We start from the raw sequence: 17,586 nt of genomic DNA, 5'->3' as shown, positions 1-17,586 counted from the left end.
GTGACCTGCTATTCCAGGTAGATGTCAGCATGTTATGAAATGACTCTTCCAATAACCAGGCGACAGTGAATGTTTATTAACTCTGTGGTCTACTTTTTATTACTTGCTCTTTCTGAAATATCATCTCAGGGAAGAGCTAACTGGATTCCTTTGGGCAGGTGGATGTATGGGGAAGGAGGAGGCTGATGATTGCAGCTGGTCAAAAACTTAGAAATTTCAAATCAAATGAAAAAATTTCCTTTTTCTTCAAAAGTTTTTAAGGGTCTTTCCCCTCTTCTCTACTTGTTGCTTTCACTCCTTTTCCCGTGGAGGAAAAATACTGTAAGGGGTGGGGGGGAGGGGAGGAGAGAAAAAAGGAGGCAGAAGGGGGAACCCCACAACCACAAAATTGTACACTGTTTTTTCATTCGAAAAATGAAATTTTTTTGATCAAAATGAAAAACTTTCCACAAAAATTTGCATTTTGGTTGAAAAGCTGGTCTTCTCAAAGATGTTAGAATGAATTTTTTTTGACTGGTTCTATTTCTAATGTGCCACATTTTCCATGAAGGCCTTGGGGAGGAGCTACTGCAGCGGGCACATGCTGCAAACAAGTTCCGTGAATGTTGTTTGCAAGTTCTAATTTCTCTGTCCATATCTGCATCCCTTTTGGGTTCATTTCCCACAAGTGTTTGCAAAGCAGATTCCAGCCATGTGGGCGAACGCTTGTGGAACCCAAACATTATATACACTCTCTGTGGAATCAATCCCAGGGGCTCATGAAATCAGGGAACAGACACGATACCATGTGACTTTATCTGACCAACCACAACTAACCAAGTTCTCTTGAACAGCAAACACTGAATGCACATTGAGGAACATAAGCAATCAATAGTTTAAATGATAATTTACTGGCAAAATTCTAACACATTTGGACAGCTGGAAATACATTGATTCAAAGGGACTGCGATGGGCTCACGGATACCTTACATGAGGCTTTGTTCACCAAATTAATGATGCATTATAAATAATACCTGCTCTTTTCTCTCCCATTTCCCCCTGCCACCTCCTTTTGCCTGCCCAGGGGTGGGTACCATACATGTTCCATCGGAGGGATAGTAAGTCTGAGTGTGCTGGCGGCTCAGCCCCCTCTTGGAATTCTGAGTGGATGCAGGGAGTGCAGATGGATCATGACAATGGGGGAAGAAAAGTCCATGCAACTAGTATTGATCTCTTTATTACCTCTGTGAAGGGCAGCTTCATTTTTCAAGCAAATCAACCTTTTGTATCTAAAATTGATTTGAAAGCGGGGGCTGCCATGCATGCGTAGGGAGTGTGTGTCTATCAGAGATTGATAGGATGAGGCTGCGTTAGAGAATGAAAATAAAAGGAGTACTTGTGGCACCTTAGAGACTAACAAATTTATTAGAGCATAAGCTTTCGTGAGCTACAGCTCACTTCGAAAGCTTATGCTCTAATAAATGTGTTAATCTCTAAGGTGCCACAAGTACTCCTTTTCTTTTTGCGAATACAGACTAACACGGCTGCTACTCTGAAACCTGTCAGAATGAAAATAGAATCCCTCCGAAGTCATGAGACATGCTGGACTTGTCTGACTGTATTACCTGGGATCTGGAATGGAAATAATACCATTTGAAAGTAGGTAAAGAAACTTCACTGAATATTCTTTCTTCAAATCCATTTGAAGCAGCTCATCTTGTTACTTATCTCCAGCCAGGAGGTGGGGAAAGTGAGTGAAACCTTCGCTTCCCAAAGCCAGTGACTGCAGTGAGACTCTGTAGACTTTCCCCCACCTCCCTACCCAGGATGACACCCCCTCTCCTGTCCTCCTCCCAAAGACAGTGCTCTGGGTGTTGCTCAGACAGGCAGGAGTCCACCAGGTCTTTGGTGATGGGTGCCAGAGAGCACCGGGCAGTACTGACCTTTCCTAAGGCCTCTGCCTTTCCTCCAACCCAAGGAGTGAGAAGTGTTTCCTCTCTCCATGCCATATCCCCTGCAAAGCTAGCATCTTGGTTCTGTCAACCCCATTCACCTGTGGGGGATAGGTATTTATGACAGACACAGCTTAAGGAACGGGGGCGGGGGAGAGAGGGCTGGTGTTTGAATTCCCAGACCGGAGCCTGTGGGTTAGAACCAGTTCCGTAAACCCAAGTGCAGCCTGTTGTACCAGCAATAGGAGAACAGAGACATGGGGCTGGCCTTTTGCCATGAACTGCTGCCCCAACTGTCTTAATTCTAAGGCCAGAAGGAACCATCATGGTCATCTAGCCTGAGCTCCTCAGAGCATAGGGCATCGGACTTCCCTGAACGAATTCCTGCTTGAGCTAGAGCAGGTCTTCCCTCCGAGTTCTCTGTACCATGTCTGAGAAAGTGCCTTGGTGTGGGGGGAGCCCTGTCGCTCGGGCCATCGTAACTAGACTGTACGATGCACTATAGGATAGGGACACTCCTGCATTGGCAGGGGACTGGGGCTAGCTGGGCTGCTCGGTCTCTCCCAGCTACACCCCGTGGCTGCCACGAGCATGCTGTGTCACTCTGGCCGTGCTGGGAACTTTGTCCCATGCGAACGAGGAGGGAAGTTTGATGGCAAGTGGTGGAATGGTCAATTCTGCACTTATTGGTCCAAGGTGGCTCTCTTCACAGTGGGTGAGAAGAGGGGTCTGCGTCACCCTTTGTGTAGACTGTTCACAAAGCGTTACTAAGTGATTATAAGCCTGAGTAGTATGTACAATAGATGGCTATAAACAGAGTAGTAGAAGACATTAGAGATGGTTATAAGCAATCTGTTAACCCGCTGTACTCTGTAATAACCTATAAAAAAAGATTAACCAGGTACTAAAACAACATTTAGTAACCCTCTCTAAATATACGCTTGGCATAAAGTGTGACCCAAAGCTGCATGCCTACAGCTGCAGAGGAAAGTCAGGCAGGATTTATGATCAAATCAAACAGGAAATCACTTGAGATCAGTGAAAGTCCATGTTGAAGCTAGTTCTATCCATTTTGAACAGGTTTCCTTCTTGCAATGGTGGCCTGATCAAGATGGCTCACAAACTGCTCCGTGCATTGCTGCTAAATAGACACACAGTCACACCTGGGTATCACTAGCAATCTCCCAGAGGGCACCACACAGGGCAGGTGCCCATGCCCACCAGAGAGGGCATTAATAACCAAAGAGCAAGTGAATGGCTGGACTGACTCGAGAGAGAGAGATGTTAAGGATATTGGGAAGTAGGTGTGCCTAGGCCAGCTCCTATGGCTGTGAGTGTCCTTTGGGGTGTGGTTGCTCACAGAATGGCTGTCTATACTATGCTCTCACCCTCTTGGCTCTTCGGGATGACTGGCAAACCACGTTGCTGAGCTATGTAGCGATAGCCTGTCTGAGATGCTCCTTTACATGGATATGTATGAGGGTTACTGTGTAGTGTAACACAAATGCTGAATGAACCCTGCTGGTAACACAAACTGGACTCCGGAGGAACCAGTACTGAAACCACCTCAGCTGGTTCCCCTTTAGCTGGAGTTCTGGGCTGGGCAGAGAGAGGGGCATTTGGAAAACAGCATTTTCATCGTGTGGGAATATTGGTATTTCGAGGTTAGTTTCTACTCCAAGTTGGAATGAAAAGTGTCATACGACGGGTGCTCTCTGCCTTCTTCTGGGGGAGGGTGTATTTAAACTGGGAACCAGTGGTCATTGGTGGTGATTCACCTTTAAAGGCCCCAAGTTATTGTCAGCTGGCTCTCCAACGTGGGAAGGACCTGAAGAAAGGCCACAAGTGCTACCTTGGGGACAGCCATGATAAGATGTGGGGAGCCCTCGGGATGTGGTGGGGGCACTGGTGGAGGGGCCGGTAAGATGGGCTGTGTTTGCTGTATGGGTGCAAAGGGAAAGTCCTGATTTGGGGTGCGTTTAGAGCTCTCGCTGAGATATTTGTGTGGCCCTAACCCTGATACCCTGAGAAGCATCGCAAGGCCACATGTGTGGCTTGTCACCTTCACCATCAGCAAGTTTAGGCTTACAACTGGATGAAGGTTTCTACCTGTCAGAGGAGTGACGTTCTGGGACAGCCTTCCCAGAGGAGTAGTGGGGGCAAAAAACCGAACTGGCTTCAAGCCTGAGCTTGGTAGGTTTATGGAGGAGATGATATGACGAAGTTGCCAACAATGGCATGTGGCCTATGGTAGCAAATATCTCCAATGGCCGGCGATGGGACACTAGATGGGGAGGGCTTTGAGTTACTTCAGAGAATTCTTTCCCAGGTGTCTGGCTGCTGGGTCTTGCCCACATGCTCAGGGTCTAACTGGTGACTATATTTGGGGTCAGGAAGGAATTTTCCCCCATCAGACTGGCAGAGACCCTGGGTTGGGGGGTCGCCTTCCTCTGCAGCGTGGGTCACGGGTCGCTTGCTGGTTAGAACGAGAGTAGACGGTGGAGTCTTTGTAACCTGAAGTATTGAAATCAAGATTTGAGTAACTCAGCCAGAGGTTCTGGGCCTATTGCAGGAGTGGGTGGGTGGGGGAGGTTCTGTGGCCTGCGGTGTACAGGGGATCAGACTAGATGATCATAATGGTCCCTTCTGGCATCAGTCTATTTGTCAGTCAATGTGCCTGTGTGTGTGGGGACGTACGGGGGGGACTCGGCTGGAGAAAAGGCTGGATGGGAGCCATCATGCCCAGATCACTGAGCCCCCCATGCTGGTGACCTGTGCAGATAAACCCTTCTTGCTGGATGGTGCGCCCCAAGTTGTTGCACCTTTCCCCACTCCGCTTCCTATCCAGGAGAGCGGGGCTAGACCATAGAGAGCGATGACCAGACCGGCGAGGATTGACACGAGCTCTGCTGGCCATGTGCTAATGACACACACTCGGTGTCCGGGTCTCTGGTTTTAAATGTTTAATAAGCAAAATCAATTGGGGAATTCTGCAGGCAGAAGAACTAAGCAGCACAGATCTGAGGCCCTGGCTTTGGCCACAGCCTCTCTGCTTTGGACACAGACACTGCTTGTGATTTGCACTGATTAGAACACAGAGAGGGGACATAGGGAGAGAGCTGTTTCCAAACTCTGGGGCAGCCGAGCAGCTTGTGCAGCGAGCGAGTGGGTGGTGCAGTCCCTGGGGCTTCTAAAGCACACATCTCTGCAAAGCACGCAGATCCCAGCACCTAGTGGACTGTGCTCCCTGGAAGACAACCAGTGTCTGCTTCTCCTCTCCCTGGTGAGCAGAGGGCTCACTGAGGGGGTAGGAGGGAGGTTTGCCAGAAAGAAAAGTAGGACTTGAGCACTTAATTCACATGAACATCTTTGAAAATCCCAGTTGCACCAGCTAATTTGCTGCCAGGCTGTCAAACATGGCAGTGGTTGGAAGATGGGGCAGATGTTGTTGGCCTATGGATAGGATGGTATGATGTGCACAACCACATCTGTTTGGGAAGGCCTCATAACATGAGAACAAGGGGATATTCAGTGAAACACACAGGTAGCAAATTCAAAAGTGATACTTTTTCACACAATATGTAACTGGACCGTGGAACTTCTTGCCACAGGGATGTCATTGTGGCCTATAAATTAGTAAGATTCAAAGAGGTGTGGGGTGTTTATATGGATAACAGGAATACCCAGAGCTGTGATACTTTATGCTAACATAAGTTTTGGAAGAGATATTTTAATGTATGCTTCAGGGCTTAAGGTGATTTCCAGCTACTAGGGATTATCCCACATCTGCCTGCTGTAGGGTTTCTTGCCCCTTGCTGTGAAGCATCTGGCTCTGGTCACAGTTAGAGACAGGATACTGGAGCAGATGGACCTGGATCCGATCCAGTCTGGTCATTCCTATGGTGTGAAGAATTCAGAGGTTAGGTTTGAAATTCGGGTTCACCCAGCATAAAGTCAAGCCAGCTGCATGGATGCTGGAAGGCGGGGGAGCATTTCCTTTGACACCTGGTGTCAAATCCAGATTACCTGCCATGGTAAGCCTTATGGTACAAGCAGAAACAAGAAATGCAGAGATGGCTTGTACAGAACAAATGCATGCAATCATTTCCTAGCGGCTAGAGCCCTGGCTTGTGAGCCGGACCTCCTGGGCTCCATTCCTGGCCATGCGACCTTTTGTGCTCATGGTGACCATGGGCAAGTCACGTCACTTATCTGCCCCACAGGTTTCCCATTTCTAAAATGCCCCCTAGCTAGATTGCAGGGGCGAGGGAATTCTGGGAGGAAAAGCACTGTGTCCCTGCTGCCACCAGTTGCTATGAAGCAGCGCAATGGCCACAGGAAGTGAGCATTTTGCAGGAATCTGTGCTCCAAAATTGCTTTGATTTTACTTTAGTCCTTAAGTGGAGAATAACTACTGTGGAGTAGGGGGAGGAGGTGCTGGATGCGAGAGTGTGCCCAAGGGTGCTTGTGGCATGTGTCTTCTGTTAGGCTCTGGAAAGTGCAGCAAATGGTGGCTTTGAATACTTGTCAGGAGTTAAGCTTATTCAGTAAACTCCAGCAGCGAGGGTGGGACCAGGTGTGTTTCCTTATGCTCAGGGCTGATATTTGCAAGCTTGGCTAGTTCCTGCCTATAAGCAGGGCAAAGTCTCTTCCCCCTCAAGCCCTTTGTAGAAAAAACTTCAGAGCACAGAGCAGAGCTGTGTCCATTTCACTCATTAGAGAATTAAGGTCCTGTCTTTCGGGGGGAAAAATTCTCTCATTGTCATTGTAGCCTAGGCTAAAGACATTAGGATGCAATGCTATGCGCATGTTCTGAGCAGCATCTTTTCATGGCATGGTGCTGATGCCAAATGATGATGACAGGTTCAAGCTTTTCTGCAACACAAATGAATTGCATGCAAATGACTGGTCTTGAACAGAGAATAATTGTCACCATTCAGAATCCTGTCTGCAAAGGAGGAGGGAAAAAACCCACAAACCTTTCTTGCCTTGGCAATGGAAAAGCCATTAAATGGTTAATGGGAATTGAAACATACAGATAGTGGGGCGCTGGCATTTCCACTCTGGTAGAGCCTACCCTGTTAGTGCAGAGCTGTGTGAAGAATGTCAGGGATTTGTTCCAAGCGTTATCGAGATGTGGCTTTACATCTGTAAATCCTTTTACGCATCACAGCTCAGCCATGAGGCTTCCTCACGTGACCGGGAGCTCTTGCTGCCTAGGCCACAGCAAACTGTCTGTGCAACTTGGCCTGCTGGATCCTGAATCAGGCGCGGAGAGAAATTTGCCGACATTAATAATGGTGCTTTCATTACGAATCACAAACACTCATCTGTCAACGTTTTGGGGGCGCAGAGCTCAGAGTATAGTTCTGCAGCATTTTATACAGCTCTGACTAAAGAGAGGTAATTGGCATAAGTGTTTTTAAAACAAAATATCTGATTTATTGTAGGGCTTTCTATAGTGCCCATTGCTATAGTATTCAAACGGAATGCCTCCAAATTTTTCTTATGCTGATTACTTTATTCTTAGTGGGGCCATTTTTCTAAGAAGCAATGGGCCAGGTTCTTGGCTTCTGTAAATTGACTTAGCTCCATTGACATCAGTGAGCTACAGCCATTTATACAAGATGAGGATCTGACCTAATATAATTTGAGAAACAAATTTCACTAACTGAACTGAACTTGGAAAAGTATCATGAAAATTTACCAACACAGGCTGGAAAACATTCTCTTATCCTTTGATGATGGCTGATGATTTAAAAAAAAAGTACTTTGCTTGCCCATCAACAGATAATTAGTACTGTCCTTGAGTAAGTAGAATTTGCCAGTATTACCTGAAATTTATTCAACGTGAATGAAATCTAACAATTGCAATCACTCCTGTTTGTGCAGCTAATTTATTTCTGGTATATGAGTTTGCACAATGAAATACAGATTGCTTTGAGTTTCTAGTCAGTTTCACTTTCAGGTTTTCATGCATTAGCACAGAGTGGTGGTGGCTGAGTTGCAAGCATTGAGGGGGATGTTTATTTAGTCACCAAAATTAAACTGTTTCAGTTGATATTTAAAAAAAATTCATTGGCATTTGTCTGTGGCACTGAGTGTTGTGTGCATGGGTGTGTGTGTGTGTGTGTGTGTGTGTGTGTGTGTGTGTGTGTGTGTGTGAGAGAGAGAGAGAGAAAATAAACACTCCTGTTAGCTTTCAAAAGAAGCTTTGCTATTGATCTGCCTTTAATTGTATCTTTGTGTGTGTTTATCAAAATCTACATTTTTGGCCAAAATTTGAGCTAATCCTCTCAACTCTCTTTGGGCTTTAACTACCTTACTCAGCCATGAGAGGGAGGGGCAGGGGAAGGGTGAGGAGGTGGAAGGTGCAAGGGAGCGATGGAGCAATGGATTAGGGCTCTGTTGGATGCTGTATGCGATCCCCAGAGAACTTCGCTACTTCGTTCGGCCTGCTCCTGTTACCTCCCGTAGTACTTTTGTCACTGGATCTTAGCCTCTTTTTCACCTCATCACTCATGTCAACTTTCTTATTTATTTTGGTTTAAATGGGCCTCTGACCCAAAGAAGGGGCCTGGCAGGAAAGCATAAAGGATCAGAGAATCTGAGCCAGAGAATAGTGGTGCAGAATGAAATGCTGATGCTGGTAGTTCTGAACTGTAGTAAGGGATGGCGTGTGAGATACTAATCTAAAGAAGCGTCCTGCTGTAGATATGAAAGGCTGCCCGTACTATTCAATGGACTCCAAAGTTTGATATTGCTTTACAGGCAAACAGATGAGCCTGTCCATAGTACTATTTGGCATGCTCCGGCTTTTGCTTCAGCAGAGCTGGTTTACATCTATTTCTTTCCACTCTATTCCTCTGAACAGCAACATTTCTCTTTGTTTTTAAATGAATCCTTGGCATTTGTCTATACCTCATGGCATCATCTAAAATGCATCTTATCCTGTTGATTTACACGGTGGCTAAACAGTGCTGGCTCATGTTGAATTTCTGCTTTGATGCAAGCCGAGTAACATATGATCTCGGGTAATGCTAAATACAGATTCACATTCGTGTAAGCAATACTTAGGAATGATCCTGCAAGACAAGACATAGGAAATGATAACGTTTAGCACTGCTTGTTTTTTTGCGGGTACAAAAAAAGTGTGAGAGGAAGAGCCTTAGTTTCTACACTGTGGGGTTATTTTGCTTCGAAGAGCAGTATGCAAATGAGAACTCTAGCTTTATTAAAGGGGAGGGTAAGCAAGCCTCTTGTAAGAGCAGTAATGAATCCCTGGGATGTCTCTATGCAAGGTGGTGGTAAGCCTGCACAGATCTCAGGTGTGCAGATGTTTATAAAAGGGTGATTCCCATGGCTGAAGGTGAGGGAAAGGTCGTGGTATTTAATGGCATAGAAAACTTGTGCTAAGGAAGGAAATGACGCTGAAATACACATTACAGTGATAATTCTGCAAATTCCACTGCATTAGGGTTATTAAAATGTCAGAGTGCTATCTTCTTCAGTGTTAAAACTCTTAATGCACTTTATCCTTTCAAACTCCTAGTACTTCAAGTGAAAGCCTATAGAAACATGGTTATGGAGCAGAGAATTAATGTGGAGGGAAAAAAAGGGGCGGATCCCATGCCAAAGCTGCTGTTAAAATAGCTTTCTCTGGCACTCACAGTGCCTTTTAGACATTTTAAACATGAGTAAAACACACTGTCTTTTGGTTTTAAAGACATAATACATGTTTGAGTCTCCCTAATGGAGCATGCTCCATGGCACATCCTTAAGAAAAAAATGGCTTCCAAATTCACTTGTATCTCTGCAGCGGGGCGGGATGTTCTTACTTTTGTTTTTAAAATGAGTCTTCCGAAGGCCAAGAGGGTAGATAGCACAGTTGATTTCAACGCACTCTTTCCATACCTGGACTCAGAACCTAGCCTGCTTTATATGTTGTCTTGTGATTGTGGCATCTAGGAGCCGCTGGTCCACATCAGAGCACTCCCTACAGTCTGGAGTGATGCTTGGGGTGATGTGCTCGGAATGAGGCCTGTATTGGAGTAGGCCGGGGGGGCTGCAAGTGAATCACAAGTGGGAGCTGGGAGGAGCACAAACATTACGTTGATTGAGGGTTTTTAATCTTCAGAGCATCTGGCATGGCACCTGACCCTCACAGTGCAGCAAGGGGCAGGTCAATCCATGTGAGGGGTCTAGTACAGAGGGGTGAAGTGGCTTGCGCTAGGCCTTGGACGGAAGTAGGAACATAGCTGGGTTTAAACTCCATTGTGCCTGGACCCAGTTGTGTCCTGGGACCTTTAGACCCCCCTGCTCCCCATAAAAGTACGGCAGCTTTGTCCCAGCATGCAGGAAATGTGTTTAATTTCACGGTCACACAAATTCACCAGCTGCACCTGCCTTTCCCCCCACCCCTCCTCGCCCAGGAAAATCAAATTATCTTAATAACCCGCTGGCAGTAAGTGGAGTCCCCGTGAAGGGGCTGTGCTGCATGTGAATCTCACAGAAGAAATAGGTTTCAGAGTAGCAGCCGTGTTAGTCTGTATTCGCAAAAAGAAAAGGAGTACTTGTGGCATCTTAGAGACTAACAAATTTATTAGAGCATAAGCTTTCATGAGCTACAGCTCACTTCATCGGATGCATCTGATGCTGTAGCTGAGCTGTAGCTCACGAAAGCTTATGCTCTAATAAATTTGTTAGTCTCTAAGGTGCCACAAGTACAGGGGGAGGGATAGCTCAGTGGTTTGAGCATTGGCTTGCTAAACCCAGGGTTGTGAGTTCAATCCTTGAGGGGCCCATTTAGGGATTTGGGGCAAAAATTGGGGATTGGTCCTGCTTTGAGCAGGGGGTTGGACTAGATGATCTCCTGAGGTCCCTTCCAACCCTGATATTCTATGATTCTATGATTCTACTCCTTTTCTTTTTACAGAAGAAATAGTCCCCCTCCGCCCATCCCAAAGCCCTTTTCCAGGATGAACTTTAGGACCTCTGTGGGTAAGTCTTGGCCCCTTGTTTCACTGCAGGCCAGCGCACAGTGGTTGTGGGTGAAGTCCTGCAGGGCAAGGCAGGGCAGGATTTGGGAAACTTGTGCGGGGGTTCAGTGTAACTCGATAAAGGCTTGCTCTGCCAGGTTAGCGCTAAGGCAGCAGATGGCTGAGGGGGCCAGGGCTGATGAATGTTCCGCAGTGTGGCTACCCTGGCCCCCCTGGAGTGAGAACACAGCAGCACTTGGGGCAGAAGGAGTGGTCTGGTGGGGAGAGCTGGATCCCATGTGGCCTGAAGCACGTGTGTTCTGAGCAAATGAAGACGTTAAGAGACTACACAATAGCATGGAAATCGGAATATTGGGATCGCCCATCCAATGAGGAAGGCCTGTTCTGGACTGAATGTTTTTCTCTAGCCTGACTATAGCCTTGGCCATGTGATATGCTTCTTGTTCCATCCTTTTAGTCTGTGAATGGTTTAAGGGCCCCCCCCCCCGTTTGGCTTTTCAGATTGTTGCTGAGGGTTTTGGGGTTTTTTTGCTTTTGTGCTGTCCGTGGTCCTGAAAAGCAGCTGATTGCTACTTTGGTGATTAAATTGACTACAGAGCTATCCCCTCCAGTCTGCTGTTGTGTGGAGACTAATTTCCATATAATAACATTTTGTTGTTTGCAATAAATCATACCCACAGTAAGGTGACTGGGTTATGTCATTATTTGCAAACCTGCAGAATGTAATTATGCTGTGTCTGAAAACCTCCGTGCAGAACTGTGGCGTTCCCCAAGTAATACCCACCAACAATAATAAAAATTTATATTGTACTTTGTATGGTGGCTCATCATAGTAACCATTCTGTGCAACTGCCCCCCAAGCCCTCCAACCTCCCCAACACACACCAGGAAGAGAGATATTAACATGCAAGACTTGTAAATGCCAAGTGAGTTGATCCCCAGCTTTTAGCTCCCCCCCCCTTTTTATTGCTTGTTAAATTAATCAACCCAGGAGCCTAGAGTTTCATTTGCATTCTGAGCATGGAGCTGGGCTTTTTCATGCATTAAATACATGTTCATTACACTAGCTTACTATTTGTTCACAATAGAATGGCCTCCTCTTAAAATATAACTTGTTTCCCCAAACTGTGGTGCTCTTGTCATACAAAAGTGGAGTGAAACTGGTTTCCCCAGGCAATGAATTAGGAGGTGGTAGCTGTTCATTATTTCATTTCAGTGATGATCAATCTAATGCAATAATAATAATTAATAATAAGAAAGGCAGCATTTCTCCTATCTTTGCCATTAGGAATGTTCTTTGCCATTGCTCCCTCTTCCCTCTCACCCCAAGTTAAGGGCTCAGCAATGTTTAAATCTTTTGGAAATGTACTTACTGCTGTAGAGGGAGCAGGGAAAGCTTGACTTATCTCCAAGGCTTTAAAATTTCCAAAGTATTGTGCTTCCCAGTAAGAGCATTATTTTTAATAAGAGATTATTTTTCCAAAGGCAGAGTCTTGAATGGGTCTATTCTTCCCCTCTTTTAGCTTAAGATATTACAACTCTTGGGAGACATTGTCCCACTTTAGTGGCTATAACCTTACATTTATTGTGTGTGTGGTGGCAGGAGCCCTTTCAGATAATTTTGTTTAGGGCTGTGAAATTAGCCTTCAGAACTGAAATTGAATCCAGTCCTCTGCTTTCAGTGGTACGATGGGTTTGTGTGTATATCTCTTTCCCAAGGATGTTTGCAGTTATTGATGCTGAGGGTGCCTATTTATCACAGACTATATGCAACAAAAAAGAATGTATTAATAAGTCTCCTGCTCCCATATGCTTTCTCAAGGAACCTGAAACCTGCTATTTTCTTCTTGGACCATTTGTATCTACATGGTTTTGTTCCTGTCCAGTCAGATTAAATGTTTGCTGAAGAAAAGGGGTGACCTAGTGGTATATGTGTTAGATTTAGTGCAAGAATAGTTAGGCATACAGGTTATACTCAAGCAGTAAATAGGGACATAATGCAGAGTGCCATGAGGTGGTCCAGAATAGTACTTGACACCAAGATGGTGACCCCAGGCCTGCAGACTGTGTGTGTGTGTGTAGCCACGCAATGCTGAGCCTCACTGTGAAATGCCATTCTTCCCTCAAAGCACTTTTCAAAGGGGATCTCTGATAATTAGTGCAAATATTTTGAATACAGAACTCATCTTGAATCCTTTGTCACCGTGACAGGCATTTCTTCCATCTTAAGGTACCCAGAATAGGTAATTAAGAGGTGACACAAAACCCTTGATCACTCTTCATTTTCTGATGTGTCAGACTGCAGTGCCAATGCTGCCTCTTCCCTGCATGGTTCCCAGAGAAGTCCCCAGTAATGAGAACCAGAGGTGATATCCACAGGACTATTAAAGCTGCATGGCATGATTCTTTCTTTGTCCCGAGCTTTGGACCAGGATCTCATTTAGTCTGGATTTTCAGAGATATAATTATGAGGAAAGGTCATCAGCACATATGTGACAACTCGGGTAGGAGTGACTTAGGCCTGTCTGTGACAGTGTTCTACCAAAGGCATTTGCATTGTTGTTTGAAATGTGTAGCAGAGAAAGGGCCACTTGCTATCAGCAGGATGCCATGGATCTGATCTGAGTGCAAACCATGACGTTGCGGGGAGCTGCAGCTGCTCAGCACCTCTGAAAATCAGGCTGTGATTGCTCAGAAAAGAATTCCAGCGGAGCTTGGTTCTGATGAGCTCTTTAGCCAGCCTGGTGTGTCAACACATTAGCACAAGCATTTGATATTTCTATAGAGATGTGCATCCATCATGTGTATCGTGCAGAGAAGGATCACTGTTATATTGCCATCTTGAAATAATGACCCACCAACGCTCCCCAAACCCAGTCTGCTTTGTAGCAGTCATATCTTCCTGTAACTTGAGCATTTGGCTCCAAGATGAGCCTTTCAGAATGCACAAACAAGGGAGGCCAACAGAGATGGTGTGGGAAGGTCAGGGAGCACATGAAATACCTGGAGAGGAAATTTCTTAGCACAGTCAAAGCAAGCTGCACTAGTCTTTGGCTTCTTGCTTCCGTGAAATGCTCTCTGCTCTCTCCTTTTCAATCCAATCCCTGAAGCCTTTTTGCAAGAAAAGTGATATGAAGAGAGGGAAGTTGGAAGCGTGTGTTATTGCTCATATGAGAAATCAGTCAGAAAGCTGAAGGAAATTTATGGAAATAAGTCTGAAGAAATGCAGGGCATGGAAGGCAAGAGAGCAGCAGTAGAGACATAAATATCTAAAACAAATGCTTGTGTTCCTGGCTCTCTACATCCTGAGACATATAATATTACAGATCTTGGCTTGCCTGATTTCAGCATATTCAGTAAGTCTCTGATACAGTACAGTAAATGCATTGTGACAGTAGCTGAGTGAATTCGCTGTGCTGAACAGATGTCTTCTAGCAGACGATGATTCTGAGGCTGTATCACATTGTGATTTCATCAATTATATATCACTCCTCATTCAATAGACAGAAGCTCATGACTGGGTACTGGTAACGGAGACAGAGGACAAGATTCAGAAGTAGAAGAGAAACTTTGAGGGGAGAACTTAATTTTTTCACTTGTTTTTTAATACTGCAGTAGCCTATGGTGAGCATCTCCCTCTATTACTCCTCCACCATTCACACCATACTTCTGACGGGTGTGTTTCCAGATGGCACGGTCCATTTTTAATCAGCACTGGTAGGGCGCAGCCATTCGCACCCAGCAGTGATGAGCCAAATGTGCAATTTTCACTTCTGTGGAATAGACCTTCATTGGGAGCTGTGCTTGGGTAGTGCTGAGGGCCCAAGACAGGCTACGAGCTAACAGCCCCTGAGTTCTGAGCCCACCAGTTAAACAGTGTCGTTTGCAGCAGTGGTTCTTGGCTCATTACTGTTGAATAGCATCATATTTATTTTGTGTATGGGCTGACTTGCTGGGTGACCCCAGGTGGGTCACTTCACACTGAATGTTGAACAGCAGCTTCTAATGTTGGGTGCCACCATTTTTGAGAGCCTATGTTGAGGCCCCTACCATCAGGGCCTGATTTTCAGAGGTGCTGAGCATCGGCAGATCCCAGTGGGTGCTCAGCACCTCTGAAAAAGCAGGGCCAAAGTGTCTCAAGTTGCACACTCAAAGTCAAGAGGTAGTTCTGAAAATATGACTGGCAAATTTCTCTTTTCCCCATCTGTAACAATGGGGCTGCTAGTCCCTCCCCTGTCACATGGGGCTATTGGGTGGATTAATTAATGTCTGGAGAGCGCTCCTAGCAAAGTTAAGTGCTAAATATTATTATTGTTGTTAGGAGGCATCATAATGAATATGTGTCAGAGCTGTATTATTACAGAAACTGCTGGTAGTTCAATAGCAGGAGCATGACCAGCTCAATCCTTTTAACTCTGAAGATCTTTTTAAACATTGCAAATTCGATCCCCTTTTTATTTATTAATAAAACCAAACATTTTACCCAGAAAACCTATTGCATTAAAGAAAATGCAGAGATTTTTATTATGAATGTAGAGCGTCTTTGCACTGCCTGTATAATTTGTCATGTATGAAAACCATTCGCAGAATTAATTTTTCTACTGCAAACAATTTATATTAATGAAAATGCATTTTTATATGGGTTTATTGGGGAGGAACACTGCTCCCAGAGAGCTTGCTTTGTCTGCCAGGATGAAGAGGAGATGGAATTTGCTTAAAAATGAAATAATCTGCTCTGGTTTTAATTCACCATGGCCCAGCAATAGTCTCTGAAGCAGACTGCAATGGCAACATAAAGCCTTGTGCACAGTATTTTAATATGTAGCAGTCTGTCTTCTTTTTAAAAATTGTCCCTTTTCCAGGCTCACGGATGTGTTACTCGGATGTCAGATGCTGTCATCTTGCTCAGTCATATTCTGATGCTTGAAATTAACAGAATTTGAGATGAATTCAGCTGCCAAGCCCCTTCCCCCATATTAACATAAATATTTTAGAATAATTGATGCTGAATTCATTTGCGGCTGTTCTCCTCTGCAGCCTTCCCTGTGTGTGCATGTATATGTATAAATAGGAATCTTGTCATCTGTCCAGATGGCACCTGTGTCTCCTGATCCTAACCTTGCTGTATCACACGTTTCACCATCGGCTACGGACGGAGGGTGTCACTAGTCAGCACTGGAGGCTTTTCTGGAGCCTGGCCTTTTGGTTTAAGTTCTGTCTGAGCAGTGACACTTGTGTTAAGAGTCGTGTGGTCACAGGGACAGATGAGATCCCTGTCTCAAATATCTGAAAAAAGAACAGAAATACTTGTGGCACCTTGGAGACTAACAAATTTATTGGAGCATAAGCTTTCGTGGGCTACAGCTCACTTCATCGGATGCATAGAATGGAACATACACAGCTGCTACTCTGAAACCTGTCAAATATGTGATCATCCAAATTACGAACAGACAGTGCTGTGCAGGCATGTTTGTTGTGCATGGAAGGGTTACTATGCCGGCAGCATCAGGCCCTCTTCCTGCTCAAACATGTCTCGTAGGCCTTGTATTGCAAGCAGACGGTGGAAATGCTCCCTTAGCTGAGCAGGGCCTGGGCTTCTGGGGCAGGAGGGTTGAGTTCTAGTTGCATGTGCCATGACTATAGTGACAGTGGTGTCCCTGGACTTACTACAGCTTGTAGGCTGGCAGTTGAAACCTCCCATGGGTGGCTCCAGGGCAGTGTGAGAGAGAAGGCTTGGGCCAAACCCTACGTCAGAAGATTCCCCACTGGACCCTTTCAGTTTTTCAAACAAAATGTTTTGCCCTGAAAAATGCCCTCCCTCCCCACTCCCCCATTTTCAAAATAAAAAACCCATTTTTTTTTGCAAACACTTCTGTGATTTTTTTTCTGATTTTTTTTTAAATTGAAAATTAAAAAGATTCTTGAAATCTCACCATATGGGTCAGATCATTCCAAGGGTGGGATTTAAAAAAAATATTTAATGCAAATAATAACCACTTCAACAAGAATGGATGCAAAAATAATGGCTGTATAGAAAATCAGTGAAATGGAAATAATGTCACCCTTTTTGGGCCTTTTTTCCCAATGTTTTTGGATCAGTCCAACCCCTGGCCCTCAGGAAGATCCTGATACTGACCCAAATGTGGTGGGTTACTCCCTTTGCTACCTGCTCAGGTACCTGGTTCGGTTGTAATTGCGAGGTCTCCGCAGGGCTCAGTCCTGCAAAGTACTGGCCATGTTGTCTCCAAACCAACACATAAGTGCTCACTGAAAGTTAACCCTTTGTCATCAGGGGAACTATTTCTGTGTAAAAGTGCTTTCCTGGGTTGGAGCCAGAGCGTTCAGCACAATACAGGATCCAGCCCCAAATAAGTGGGGATTTAAAGAGAGAGGAAGAGTTGATGATGGAGCAGACAGCAGGCATTCTGTGCATGAAGGCTCCAAGAAGAGTGAGAGATGGAAAGATTTGGAACAGGAGGGCAGGAGTAGTGCAAAGAACTTCATATTGTATTTTAATTTAGTGGGCGAATATTTGCCATAATTGGAGCTTTTCCCCTTTTGGGGTAATAAAAGAAAAATCACCCTGCTTTTCTGTATCCCGAATGCTATTTGAATCCCCTTCTTAGATCGAGAGTTGGTCCCTTTTGCAAAACTTC

General features: G+C 45.2%; 1 protein-coding gene across 7 annotated transcripts in view; it reads left to right on the top strand.

Annotated features, from left to right (window-relative positions):
• The window catches only part of DSCAML1 (DS cell adhesion molecule like 1), a 307,623-nt gene that overhangs the window by 135,260 nt on the left and 154,777 nt on the right, over positions 1-17,586 (top strand). The window lies entirely within an intron of this gene.

Source organism: Dermochelys coriacea, chromosome 22 (genome assembly GCF_009764565.3).
Source record: "Dermochelys coriacea isolate rDerCor1 chromosome 22, rDerCor1.pri.v4, whole genome shotgun sequence".
Taxonomy (NCBI): domain Eukaryota; kingdom Metazoa; phylum Chordata; order Testudines; family Dermochelyidae; genus Dermochelys; species Dermochelys coriacea.
This window is presented reverse-complemented; position numbering and strand designations above follow the sequence as displayed.